The 13,873-nt window shown below is 48.7% G+C and overlaps 1 protein-coding gene across 6 annotated transcripts in view; it reads right to left on the bottom strand.

The window, feature by feature from the left end:
* Nucleotides 1-13,873, bottom strand: part of cdc42bpa (CDC42 binding protein kinase alpha) — a 126,358-nt gene that overhangs the window by 110,137 nt on the left and 2,348 nt on the right. The window lies entirely within an intron of this gene.

Here is a 13,873-nt window from a genome sequence, read left to right as displayed (position 1 = left end):
AACAGTACCTGTACTTGATCCCAACTAAGACAATATTAATCCTTATTGGGTGCAAAACAATCCTATCGGGTTTAATTATTGTTTTATTAATTTTTTAGTAGACTTATGGTATGGAGATCCAAATTACGGAAAGACCCCTTATCCAGAACACCCTTGGTCCCAAGCATTCTGGATAATGGGTCCTATACCTGTAGTATGTGCCATTTTAAGTACTAAGGGCCGCCCCCTGGGATCATAGGAGTCACAGTGCACACAAACAAGCCAAGGCACACATACATGCTAGGCCCCATCAGCCAATGAATGAGCAGAGTTCTGCCTTTTGCTCCCACACTACTTCCTGTTACAGTTAGAGCTGCATTATTTCTGGTCAGCTGATCTCTGAGGGGGCACACAGCCCATCACAAAATGGCGGCTCAAGTGAATAGATGTAAAAGATCAATATTTACTGAGATATATACCTGATTCCTGAATGACACAGCAATATGGCAGATGAGGCTGCTCAATAAATCTCCCTTCTCTCCTGATTTAGGGTATCTCTGTTATTGATAAAAGAATAAGATGAAAATGGACACCCCTACCAGGGGGGGAGATGACAGATTTGGGAGCCAATCAGCTGGCCTGTGCAGGGAGGGGCAATAAATAGATAAGACTTGCATAGAATCACACAGCACTGAGCAGCACATGCGAATAAGTTACTGGGAACACAACCCATAGGCCCGACTTCCATATACAGGTATTCTCCCGCATACTGTGCCGTCTATACAACAACATGGCTGCTCCATCCCACCCCTGCAAGGTGAAACTGGAGTCTTGGCTGAAGGAAAACTGGCTGCTACATTGTTTCAAGGATCAGAACCAGCAGTGCACAGATGGAAAAGACAGACACTGCTTATAAATGCAATTACATAAAGATAATGTTTAAACCTGTTTAACCTCAGACCCTCCAATTAGAATGCTGGGAAATAAGGGCGCCACAATGCCTGCATCACCCCATCTAAAGCCAGACGTGTGAGTGAGTGCAGTTAAATCCGTGTATAATAAACGACTGATTGCAGGGAGTTGAGTTCAGCAATACAATGAAAAAATAATGAAACAGTAGAGATTGGCCCTGGGGAGCGGCCGTTCTGCTTCTCTGGCAAGTGAGTCTCTATTCCGTGAGTGAGGGATGAAGCGCGGAGCATTTTTCTGGGCAAGATCGTTGCTAATAATAAATTCCACTTGTTTCATCAATGTAACATTAAGCCCCTCCCATTCACATGCGACCCCTTCCATAGAGTAATGTGGGGCCGGCTAATGCTTCACCTCCAGAGCTGTCTTTAGGGATTGTGTAAATAAGGGGGAAACTGCAACAGTGCCAGGGAATTTTGGGATCCGCCAACCAGCAGTGTTAGGTAAGAAAAGTGTGGAATAGCAGGTATAGTAGGGCAAGAATGAGACAGTAGGGCAAGATGGAGACAGTATGGTAAGAATGAGACAGTAGGGTAAGATGGAGACAGTAGGGCAAGAATGAGACAGTAGGGCAAGATGGAGACAGTAGGGTAAGAATGAGACAGTAGGGTAAGAATGAGACAGTAGGGTAAGATGGAGACAGTAGGGCAAGAATGAGACAGTAGGGCAAGATGGAGACAGTAGGGCAAGATGGAGACAGTAGGACAAGATGGAGACAGTAGGACAAGATGGAGACAGTAGGGCAAGATGGAGACAGTAGGGCAAGATGGAGACAGTAGGGCAAAATGGAGACAGTAGGGCAAGATGGAGACAGTAGGGCAAGATGGAGACAGTAGGGCAAGATGGAGACAGTAGGGCAAGATGGAGACAGTAGGGCAAGATGGAGACAGTAGGGCAAAATGGAGACAGTAGGGCAAGATGGAGACAGTGGGGCAAGATGGTGACAGTGGGGCAAGATTGAGACAGTAGGACAAGATGGAGACAGCAGTATAAGATGAACATTGAGGAGCAAGATGGAGACAGTAGGACAAGATGGAGACAGTAGGGCAAGATGGAGACAGTAGGGCAAGATGGTGACAGTGGGGCAAGATTGAGACAGTGGGGTAAGATGGAGACAGTAAGGTAAGTTGGTGACAGTAGGGCAAGATGGAGACAGTAGGACAAGATGGTGACAGTGGGGCAAGATTGAGACAGTGGGGCAAGATGGAGACAGTAGGGCAAGATGGAGACAGTAGGACAAGATGGAGACAGTAGGGCAAGATGGAGACAGTAGGACAAGATGGAGACAGTAGGGCAAGATGGAGACAGTAGGGCAAGATGGAGACAGTAAGGTAAGTTGGTGACAGTAGGGCAAGATGGAGACAGTAGGGCAAGATAGGGAGAGAAGGATAAGATGAACATAGAGGAGGAAGATACAGAGGGGCGACATGGAGACAGATGGACAGAGTGGGAAAAAATGGTGACATCAGGAAACAACAGATTTGTGCAGCAAGATGGAGACTGTAGAACGGGGGGGGGGGCTAATTCGTCGAGGTCCACCAGTCGATCCCCCGTGGGATGCTGAAGTGTTGCATGAATGCGTGCATACACTGCGTTGCGTACATACGCATTCACGCCGCACTTCGAATTCCGCAATGGTCTGGTCGATTGCGACCGAAAAAAGTCCGCCCACCCCTGCTGTAGAACAAGATGGAGGAAGCAGTAGAAGGCGGTGACAAGTAGAACAAGGTGACAACAGTAGGAGGCAAGATGGAGAAGGTAAGACAAGATAGAGACACTACAGCAAAATGACAAGTGTAGGTCAAGGAGACAGTAAAGCAACATAGCATTAATTTGTCCAGCACTGTGCATCCTATCATGGGGGGATACAGCTCTACATTGCAGTCAAGGGGTTTTGGCTGGATATGGTCATTCAGATACCCCCCCCCCCCCCCCCCCCACTAATAAGCAATTCCGTACCGGTCCAATCCAGAACTACACTGGGGGCTTTCCCTAACAAATTATATTGGAGGAGAAGGAAAAGAGCCAATAACAGGGCAGAGATCTGTCTGCTGAGCACTCACTGCTCCTTTCTTACGGGCGAAAACAGCAGGGCCCAACTTCCCCTGATAGAACAGCATTAATATAATGGGAGCAGGAAATCAATCCCGGAATAAGGAACACCTGCTCCGTTCCGCTGCCACAATGCTAAGCACCCAGGGAGATAAAGGGGCCCAATGTGCTGAAAGCAACTGATTAAAGGAGAACTAAAGCTCCACAAGGAATTGGGCTAAAAATTCTGCACATTGTGTTTTGGGTTTCTGTACCAGCTGAAGACCCCCACAGCTCTTTAGCGCGGAAGATGTCTGCCCCCAAACATGCCCCCAGTAGCCCCCCATCTTCTTTTCTGCTGTATATATTACAGTATATATACAATAAAACAGTCACAATATACAGTATATATACAATATAATAGTTACAATATAACAATCACAATACAAGGCTGATTAGTAATTAATTCAGAATCACATTACATGGCAGCATAGAAACCGGAGCAGTCTGCATCAGAACTGATCCATAATCAGCCCTGTAGCATCAGCTTCTATGGCAGATAAATCTCACTTTCTACTTGATGATTTCCCCGCCCCCTAAGCTTCTCAGCAGCAGCCCAGAGCCCACTGAGCACGTGCAGTGCCACTGACACACAAAAGATGGCCTAACAAGATCCAAGATGGGGAACTGCTGGGGGCAACTTTAAAGGGCTGGAGTGAATTAATACCAGAGTAACAATGTATTTACACAGCACCTACACACATGAACAGAAGATTTAAAGGTTCTAGAAGTTTTTGGGGTTTTTTTTAAGCTGCATGTTCCCTGTGCGTCAGGCTACGGTTACCTGGAGGGATCAGGTATCAGGTGAAGTCAGAGGAAGACCCAGACTGTGCTCTTTGTATGTAAGAGTAGTAGAAGATTTATAGGGGTAGATAGGGACTTGAGAGCTTTGTGTTCACTAGCTGATACCTAGCCAAAGTACCACAACTAGCCAGGGGATGAATAATATACACAGTATCTCTCCTAACTTTCAGTTGTCTCTAATGCCTGTGATCGGTGTTATAGTTCAACATCAGCATGGGCACAAGTAAATTCCTTTATAGCCACAGTTTCCTGGTGTATATCTCTAACTGTACATCAGCACTATTTAGTGTCAATGCTGCGGCTCTGCTGCTGGCTTCTGCTGCACGGCAACCCCAGCCTGTGATACATACTCATTGCTTTCTATTGTCTTTGGTGTAAATACCCCGACGGGTCACATTCCACCACGCTAAAGCGTTTTATACCATAGGGGTGGGGTGAAACTAAGCATCAGCTAAACACCAGCAACAAAAGGTGAGAGAGGCCCCCGGAAAACACATTTGCCACTTTCCAGCCTCAAGAAATGCCAATCATTGTCGGCACTGTGAGTTGTGCCAGAATAGCTCAGTTTGTAGGCAATAATATTATTTATTATTATAATAGAGCTGCTGTACAACCGGAAGCGTGCAGCCTTTGTGTACATGACTTATTGTGTTTCCTCTGCCGAAACAATATATTTATTTGGCTCAGGATTCCGAGTCCCAGTGAGGGGATTGGTGGAACAAAGGCTTGGCACAACCAACCAGCATTGCCAATAATTAGGTGGCGCTGTCACACTGTTTGCCTTAAAGCCCACGCAATGCACTTATCACTCCGGCACAGGCTGCGGCACCTAACTACAGGCACAATGGGCTCTGATAGTTCAGTAGCCGCCCCGGCCCTTTATCACCAAGGGAGAAACCGTGCAGAGTTCCTTTCTGGCCATTATCAGCTCGATACGTCAAAGCCGGATATAATGTTAGGAACTAGCCGGCTTCCCACAGGGCCTGCCCAGGTTTCCCAGAGTAAGAAATCCATGTACTGCTTGGCAGCAATGCGACTTCCAGAGAATTCAACTAACTTGTTGTTTTATAGGGATCCACAATCAAATTAAAAGGGGCAGTTGACCTACACAGGACTCATGTTTTCATACAGCGCACCACAAAATAATAGCTTTTTTAATCACTTTCTATTTTCTGTTTTTGGCCGTTTATCTAAAATCTAGGTTTTAACATTAGTCTCCCCACTTCCTGTTTCCCAGGAGCAGCTCAGTAGAACCAGACCTCCGCCTAACATGCTACATTGCTGGCCAGCGACTACTGAGCACGCTCCCTGATGCCCCAAGTTTCACTAAACAATCCGATACATTTGTCGCCGCGATGTCTCTCCAGCTGAGGGATGTAGCAATTCTTATATCACACTGCAGCACGTAAAAGAGACATGGCCGACGGGGATGAACCTCATTCATTTTTAAACCCTAATTTTTTTAAAAAACAACTGTACAAAATAGAAACTAGAAAGCAACTGATTAAAGGGCTTGTATGTGGGGTACTATCTAGAAATAATCAGTTTTGGGCAGCACGTGGGTCTCTGCCGACACACAGGGGCCACACATACAACTTCTCTCTATCCCTTTTAGGCTAATGTCCCACGGAGCCAGTTAGTCACCCAAAATAGATCTCTGCTACCGTGGGCCACTAACCCACTGGAAACAATGGGAATCCCCGGCGGAAATGCATTTCGGAGCGGTTAGTTGCCCACGGTAGTAGAGATCTATCGCGGATGACTAACTGGCTCCGTGGGACATTAGCCTTAACCGGACCTATAGACAAAGTGCAGATAAGATTTACAGAGCAGGATGCAAATGTCACTGCCCCACTCCAAGAAACTAAACCAGGCGGCAAAGAGGCAGATTGTTACTAAGAATTTACCCCAGGAAAGGTCCCCCGAAAAGTAAAGTTACCCAGGCTGTGTCAATAAATCAGGGGCTCGATAGGAGGGCTTGTAAAGGGGAACAGGGCAGTTAAAGGGGAACTCCTCTCATATTAAAAGAAAATTTCCAAGTCGGTAGATTAGTTGGCAGTGTTGGGGGCCCACCAATGGGCCTGTCCGGCCAATATCTGGACAAAAATCAGGTAGATATCTATCAGGCAGGTTTAAAAACCCCCATATCTTGGCTCATGGATGTGGTCCTCGCCCCACTGGTCTGCATCATCATCATCATCGTGATCAGCCTGATACTACCCGGTTCAATGTGGGCATGTCGAGAAAAGATTCCTTCATTTGGCATTTTTACCAGACGAGCGGATCTTTAAGTGTGGCCAGCTTTGGACTGGAAATACCCTATCAGATCTGTTGGCAAGGTTGCCGCACAAGCAAATCTTTACCCAAATTGCCCAACCAACACTTTGGGCCAAATGGTGATTTTTCATATGTGCCAATATGGTCCTCATCCAACATCACTATCAAATCTGCCTAAACAGAAGTCAGCAGGCAAGGTCAGACTGGGACGTGCGAGGCCCACTGGGGCTGCTACCCCAGGGATCCCAAGCCCCCTCTGGGGCCACCGCCGCATACTCACCCACCACTAACCCCCATGGTGCCTTATACTTTCTATGAGAGCTGCGGCCCAACAGGTTTTTTCCCAGTGTCCTATATTATATGAGAAGCCTATATAGGGCTCAGCGTGCCAATGGGAACTGCTGAGTCATATCCGCAAGCACAGCAACTTCATTAATATCTAATGGGATGAAATCAAGCTGCAACACCAAAGTCTCCATTCATTCGTCCCCCGGCTGCTCCATTAACCATGAGGTTTGGGCAAGGGGTGGGCTGGCAAATAAACCCTGTAGGTGTTCCAGTTTAGTGATTGGCTGCTTGCAAACTTCACGCAACTTCCCGTGACATTGTAAACATCACCCTCATTTATTTGTACAGCGCCAGCGAGTTCCTACTTATACAAATAAATACACATTTCATTGACTTTATGGCTTCTGACTCTGTAAGCAAATCTTTAATCCAATAGTAAAACCCATCCCCCCCCCCCCTTTATATTAAAGGGGAACTAATTTCAGCTGAAGAAGGGAATAAGAAGAAGCTCAGGCCTCCCACCCCCTTCGTCACCGTCGTGAAAGATTCCTGGAAAAAGATCTGGTTTCTGCTTTGTGCTCAGGAATGGACTCCCCGCTCACAGATACACCCCACTGACAATCTATAAACGTCCCGGGGCGAGGCCAAGGAAACGCCACTACTGAGTCGGCAGTTGCAGGGGGAGTGACGTCACAATGCACACAAGAGTTCCAGTATTGTCTCCATCTTTAACCTTCCACGGTCACTTTTCCAGGCAATGGGCTTTGCACAGACCAATTAGCTGCCCCCACAATGTATATAATGTATAAAAGCTGCTGCATTATTAATAAAGGCAAACATTAAGAGTCAGCTGTTTGTCTGTCTCTGGCTGGACTAAGCAGCGCTGGCAATTATCCTATTAACCCATTAGTGCCTTCCTTGCCGGTACCTAACACTGCTTCATTGAGGGGTCACCATTGGCTGGGAATAGAGGGCTGCTGGGAATTATAGTTCCGTAACAGTTTAAAGAGTCAAGGCTGGATTAAAATAGGGGTGAATAAAGCTACAGATCATGTGTCCCCCCCGGGACTGGGTCTATTCATCAATCAGGTATTCAGTGAAGTACAATGGGCTCAGGTGCCGACACAAGAAAGGGTGTGACCCTGCCGTGATTAGAAGCGCAAACACTGGGGCTCGCATACAGCCAACGCAAGGACAAATAAACATATACCCTGCGTATTACTACTGCTTATAGAGTGTGTATTTAGTCAGGCAGCAGTGCATGCCCAGAACATTCCTTCCCCTGTGTATTTGTATTCATAAGGGAAACAATATGGCAGCTCCAACCCATATATATATAAAAATACGGATATAGAGAGGGGAGGAAGGCTCTGGGCACGCGTTACAGCCAGGCAGTTAATAAAAGTGCTATAACCAGTAGGAATAAGTAGGACATTGGCATCTATAGGTTCATTAGTCCTTGTGGCTTCACATGAGTCTCAGAGTTTGTTTTATTCATCACACACAACACAAAGGGTTAATCTGAGGCCCATATGAATCTACTGCTCGTCTGAGGTACCAAGGTTAACGCCACCAGGTTGGTTATAGCTCCACCCCCATCTCCTCCTGGGGTCCAGGCCCCTCCATGAATGAAGTGCTCCCTCCCCCTCCTGTGTTGACAGTGCAGTTTCCTTGCTGAGCTCCGCTGGGCACCGCTCCGTATTCTCGCTGTCGTCAGACAATCTACCCAGCAGCATCCTTCTTCCTCTTCCTCCCCCCCCCCACCCCCCACCTGGGAATGGATCGCTCCATCATTGCATGCAGTGTGCCAAGAATCAGGATGATGGGAGTCCCATCCCTGGTACTGGGTGCAGGGAGTTTTAGTTCATCCCATGTGCAGCACAACCCGGCTATATACAGATCTACATGCAAAGACCAAGTTTAACCATTCCTTATTGCTACAAAATACCGTATCTACCCCCTGCGCTTCTCTGCACTGCTCATCCTGACTGCGTGTACCAATGATACAATATTGCAGTAGTAAGCAGCCAAGACGCCAGTTAGCACAATTCCTCCTTCCCAGGTCAAGGCGTAGGATTAAACTGGTTACTCATAATCTTTGTGGCACAGGAAGTCTGCAACAGGTCTAGTAACCCATAGCAACCAATCAGCAGGTAACATTTTATGGTGACCTCATTTAACACAATTGTTTGCTATGGGATACTAGACCTGGTGGAAACTTGCAACTTTTATTATAATACCTACATATTTTATTGCAAGGAACCCCCTGCCCCTAGCAATCAGGAAATAATCCCAATATAAATGTAGCTGAGCCCCAATGCAAAACACAAATACTGTCAGTATCATTGCAAAAATGATTCCCTTTTTAGCACAAATGTAATAAAAACAAAGAATGATTACCCCTACCCAACAGACCCTCATAGACCCCAAGATAGAAATCCCAACTCCAGCCATGGAGAAATCAATCAAATGCCTAAAGAATTGATCATCCCATCTGGGCAGAAATATATTCACTCACGGGCCTGGACTGTTAGCAGCAACTGGCCCCATGGGAACCCTGCCCAAGCCATGAAAGGTAACGGCCGGGGGCACGGGGATGATTGCTCACCAATCAGTAAACACATTGCCTCCTATCTAATAACAGATATATGTTAGAGATCTTCCCTTTGATTAAAATGCAGCGTTGGTCACATTCAAAAGTATTGACAGCTTTGTCACCAGCAATTACATGCGGCACTGATTCTGCCAAATGGGATAATAGCCTCTGGGAAGGGACTGGGGCTGGGGCTGTGGGATAGCAGGTATAGTAGGGAGAGATGGTGCCTATAGTAGCAGTGGGGGGGGGATAATAGCCTCTGGGAAGGGACTGGGGCTGTGGGATAGCAGGTATAGTAGGGAGAGATGGTGCCTATAGTAGCAGTGGGGGGATAATAGCCTCTGGGAAGGGACTGGGGCTGTGGGATAGCAGGTATAGTAGGGAGAGATGGTGCCTATAGTAGCAGTGGGATAATAGCCTCTGGGAAGGGACTGGGGCTGTGGGATAGCAGGTATAGTAGGGAGAGATGGTGCCTATAGTAGCAGTGGGGGATAATAGCCTCTGGGAAGGGACTGGGGCTGTGGGATAGCAGGTATAGTAGGGAGAGATGGTGCCTATAGTAGCAGTGGAGGGATAATAGCCTCTGGGAAGGGACTGGGGCTGTGGGATAGCAGGTTATAGTAGGGAGAGATGGTGCCTATAGTAGCAGTGGGGGGATAATAGCCTCTGGGAAGGGACTGGGGCTGTGGGATAGCAGGTATAGTAGGGAGAGATGGTGCCTATAGTAGCAGTGGGGGGATAATAGCCTCTGGGAAGGGACTGGGGCTGTGGGATAGCAGGTATAGTAGGGAGAGATGGTGCCTATAGTAGCAGTGGGGGGATAATAGCCTCTGGGAAGGGACTGGGGCTGTGGGATAGCAGGTATAGTAGGGAGAGATGGTGCCTATAGTAGCAGTGGAGGGATAATAGCCTCTGGGAAGGGACTGGGGCTGTGGGATAGCAGGTATAGTAGGGAGAGATGGTGCCTATAGTAGCAGTGGGGGGATAATAGCCTCTGGGAAGGGACTGGGGGCTGTGGGATAGCAGGTATAGTAGGGAGAGATGGTGCCTATAGTAGCAGTGGGGGGATAATAGCCTCTGGGAAGGGACTGGGGCTGTGGGATAGCAGGTATAGTAGGGAGAGATGATGCCTATAGTAGCAGTGGGATAATAGCCTCTGGGAAGGGACTGGGGCTGTGGGATAGCAGGTATAGTAGGGAGAGATGGTGCCTATAGTAGCAGTGGGGGGATAATAGCCTCTGGGAAGGGACTGGGGCTGTGGGATAGCAGGTATAGTAGGGAGAGATGGTGCCTATAGTAGCAGTGGGGGGATAATAGCCTCTGGGAAGGGACTGGGGCTGTGGGATAGCAGGTATAGTAGGGAGAGATGGTGCCTATAGTAGCAGTGGGGGATAATAGCCTCTGGGAAGGGACTGGGGCTGTGGGATAGCAGGTATAGTAGGGAGAGATGGTGCCTATAGTAGCAGTGGGGGGATAATAGCCTCTGGGAAGGGACTGGGGCTGTGGGATAGCAGGTATAGTAGGGAGAGATGGTGCCTATAGTAGCAGTGGGGGGATAATAGCCTCTGGGAAGGGACTGGGGCTGTGGGATAGCAGGTATAGTAGGGAGAGATGATGCCTATAGTAGCAGTGGGGGGATAATAGCCTCTGGGAAGGGACTGGGGCTGTGGGATAGCAGGTATAGTAGGGAGAGATGGTGCCTATAGTAGCAGTGGGATAATAGCCTCTGGGAAGGGACTGGGGCTGTGGGATAGCAGGTATAGTGATAGTGACACCCCTAAATATCTGTATATTTCCCCTTTAAACACTCAAATATACCATCACACAAATATAAGCTGTGCAATTATGTAATTGTTGGGTATCTGGGTGAGAACAGAATTAGGAAAGGCAGATAACAAGGGAAGGATGAACAGAACCAGTAATACACACAACACTGCAAATTGCAGGCAATGTCCCTGCCAATGACATGGGTAGAACTGAGCCGGTGCCGATGGTTTATTCCCTATCTGTGTCCTTCTGCGACACTGCCGGCCGGCTCATCTGCTCAGAATGATAAAGCCACTTACAGGGATATTGTCATTCAGTGCTGAGAGCCCCGGCGCAGTCTGAGCAGCGTGTAAATCACTATCAGGCCACAACTCACTCACGGCAGGGTATTTATGCCCAGGAAGTAGGGAGAAATGTCCTGTTCCCCCCAGCAGGGCAAATAACAGCCTATCAGATGCGGCGCAGACAAGGAACCTCTAGGGTGCATGATAAGGAAACTGCTTTGCAAACAAAGTACCACCTAGTTGTGACCTTGGGAAATTCTTCTTGCCTCGAGGCATAAGGGATGATTCATAGTAATGCACTTATTCAGCCTATAGCACAACGATGTACAACCAGCCCTACAGCTGCCATTAAACTAGAACTTCTCCCACCGGCTGTTGGGAAGGCCTGTGTTTACTATGCCCTGGGCCTAACAGCCTCTGGGAAGGGACTGGGGCTGTGGGATAGCAGGTATAGTAGGGAGAGATGGTGCCTATAGTAGCAGTGGGGGGATAACAGCCTCTGGGAAGGGACTGGGGCTGTGGGATAGCAGGTATAGTAGGGAGAGATGGTGCCTATAGTAGCAGTGGGGAGATAATAGCCTCTGGGAAGGGACTGGGGCTGTGGGATAGCAGGTATAGTAGGGAGAGATGGTGCCTATAGTAGCAGTGGGATAATAGCCTCTGGGAAGGGACTGGGGCTGTGGGATAGCAGGTATAGTAGGGAGAGATGGTGCCTATAGTAACAGTGGGGGGATAATAGCCTCTGGGAAGGGACTGGGGCTGTGGGATAGCAGGTATAGTAGGGAGAGATGGTGCCTATAGTAGCAGTGGGGGGATAATAGCCTCTGGGAAGGAACTGGGGCTGTGGGATACCAGGTATAGTAGGGAGAGATAGTGCCTATAGTAGCAGTGGAGGGATAATAGCCTCCGGGAAGGGACTGGGGCTGTGGGATAGCAGGTATAGTAGAGAGAGATGGTGCCTATAGTAGCAGTGGGGGGATAATAGCCTCTGGGAAGGGACTGGGGCTGTGGGATAGCAGGTATAGTAGGGAGAGATGGTGCCTATAGTAGCAGTGGGGGGATAATAGCCTCTGGGAAGGGACTGGGGCTGTGGGATAGCAGGTATAGTAGGAAGAGATGGTGCCTATAGTAGCAGTGGGGGGATAATAGCCTCTGGGAAGGGAGTGGGGCTGTGGGATAGCAGGTATAGTAGGGAGAGATGGTGCCTATAGTAGCAGTGGGGGGATAATAGCCTCTGGGAAGGGAGTGGGGCTGTGGGATAGCAGGTATAGTAGGGAGAGATGGTGCCTATAGTAGCAGTGGGGGGATAATAGCCTCTGGGAAGGGAGTGGGGCTGTGGGATAGCAGGTATAGTAGGGAGAGATGGTGCCTATAGTAGCAGTGGGGGGATAATAGCCTCTGGGAAGGGACTGGGGCTGTGGGATAGCAGGTATAGTAGGGAGAGATGGTGCCTATAGTAGCAGTGGGGGGATAATAGCCTCTTGGAAGGGACTGGGGCTGTGGGATAGCAGGTATAGTAGGGAGAGATGGTGCCTATAGTAGCAGTGGGGGAATAATAGCCTCTTGGAAGGGACTGGGGCTGTGGGATAGTAGGTATAGTAGGGAGAGATGGTGCCTATAGTAGCAGTGGAGGGATAATAGCCTCTGGGAAGGTGTGAGACAGAGGGTTCAGTAGGGTGGGAGAAAAAGACCAACTAATTAATTCAGTGTCCCACACATGCTGCCCTTTAGTTGTTGCTGAACTACACATCTTTGCACTCAACACATGAATGATTAAGGCTGGGACACCACTAAGCAGAGCTCAGGGTAAGACTGCTGTGGGGCCGAGTGGAGGAGCAAACAATATGAAGGTGGATGTAGCTGGAAGGATAAAGTTGGGCCGTAGCAGGGGGGGGGTGGCCATACTATTACCCACAGCCAGGTTTATGCAGAATGAGGCCCTTGGTGGCTGTGTGAGTGGGTGGCTGTGTGAGTGGGTGGCTGTGTGAGTGGGTGGCTGTGAGTGGGTGGCTGTGTGAGTGTGTGGGTGCCACTATCTCCCCAGCTGCCAAATGGCAAATCATTAGAGCCACACAGGACAAACTGCCCCTATGCCCCGCCCATCTGTCACCACTCCCCCCGGCCCATAAAATGGGCATTCCCACAAACACAAGGAAAGGCCACAGGCCCCATCACATCACATGACTCCTGGCCAGTACCAGAGAGCTGCAGTGAGGAAAGGGGCAGCTCTATGGTGCATCCAGCATTTCCTGCAGCTCAGCCCCCTAACATTACACTCTTACCCCTTCTCTATCTTACTGACCCCCCAGCCTGCCCCTGCATCTCACTGTGGTACTTCCCATTACTTCTATTCCTGATACCCAAGGATACACCAATGTGGTACCCTACATATAGCACCCACACACACAGTGGTACCCTACATATAGCACCCACACACACAGTGGTACCCTACATATAGCACCCACACACAGTGGTACCCTACATATAGCACCCACACACAGTGGTACCCTACATACAGCACCCACACACAGTGGTACCCTACATATAGCACCCACACACACAGTGGTACCCTACATATAGCACCCACACACACAGTGGTACCCTACATATAGCACCCACACACAGTGGTACCCTACATATAGCACCCACACACAGTGGTACCCTACATACAGCACCCACACACAGTGGTACCCTACATATAGCACCCACACACACAGTGGTACCCTACATATAGCACCCACACACAGTGGTACCCTACATATAGCACCCACACAGAGTGTTACCCTACATACAGCACCCACACACACAGTGGTACCCT

This window comes from Xenopus tropicalis, chromosome 5, assembly GCF_000004195.4.
Source record: "Xenopus tropicalis strain Nigerian chromosome 5, UCB_Xtro_10.0, whole genome shotgun sequence".
In the NCBI taxonomy this organism is placed as follows: Eukaryota; Metazoa; Chordata; class Amphibia; order Anura; family Pipidae; genus Xenopus; species Xenopus tropicalis.
The sequence above is the reverse complement of the archived record's forward strand: the minus strand, read 5'-3'. Positions and strand labels throughout refer to the sequence as shown.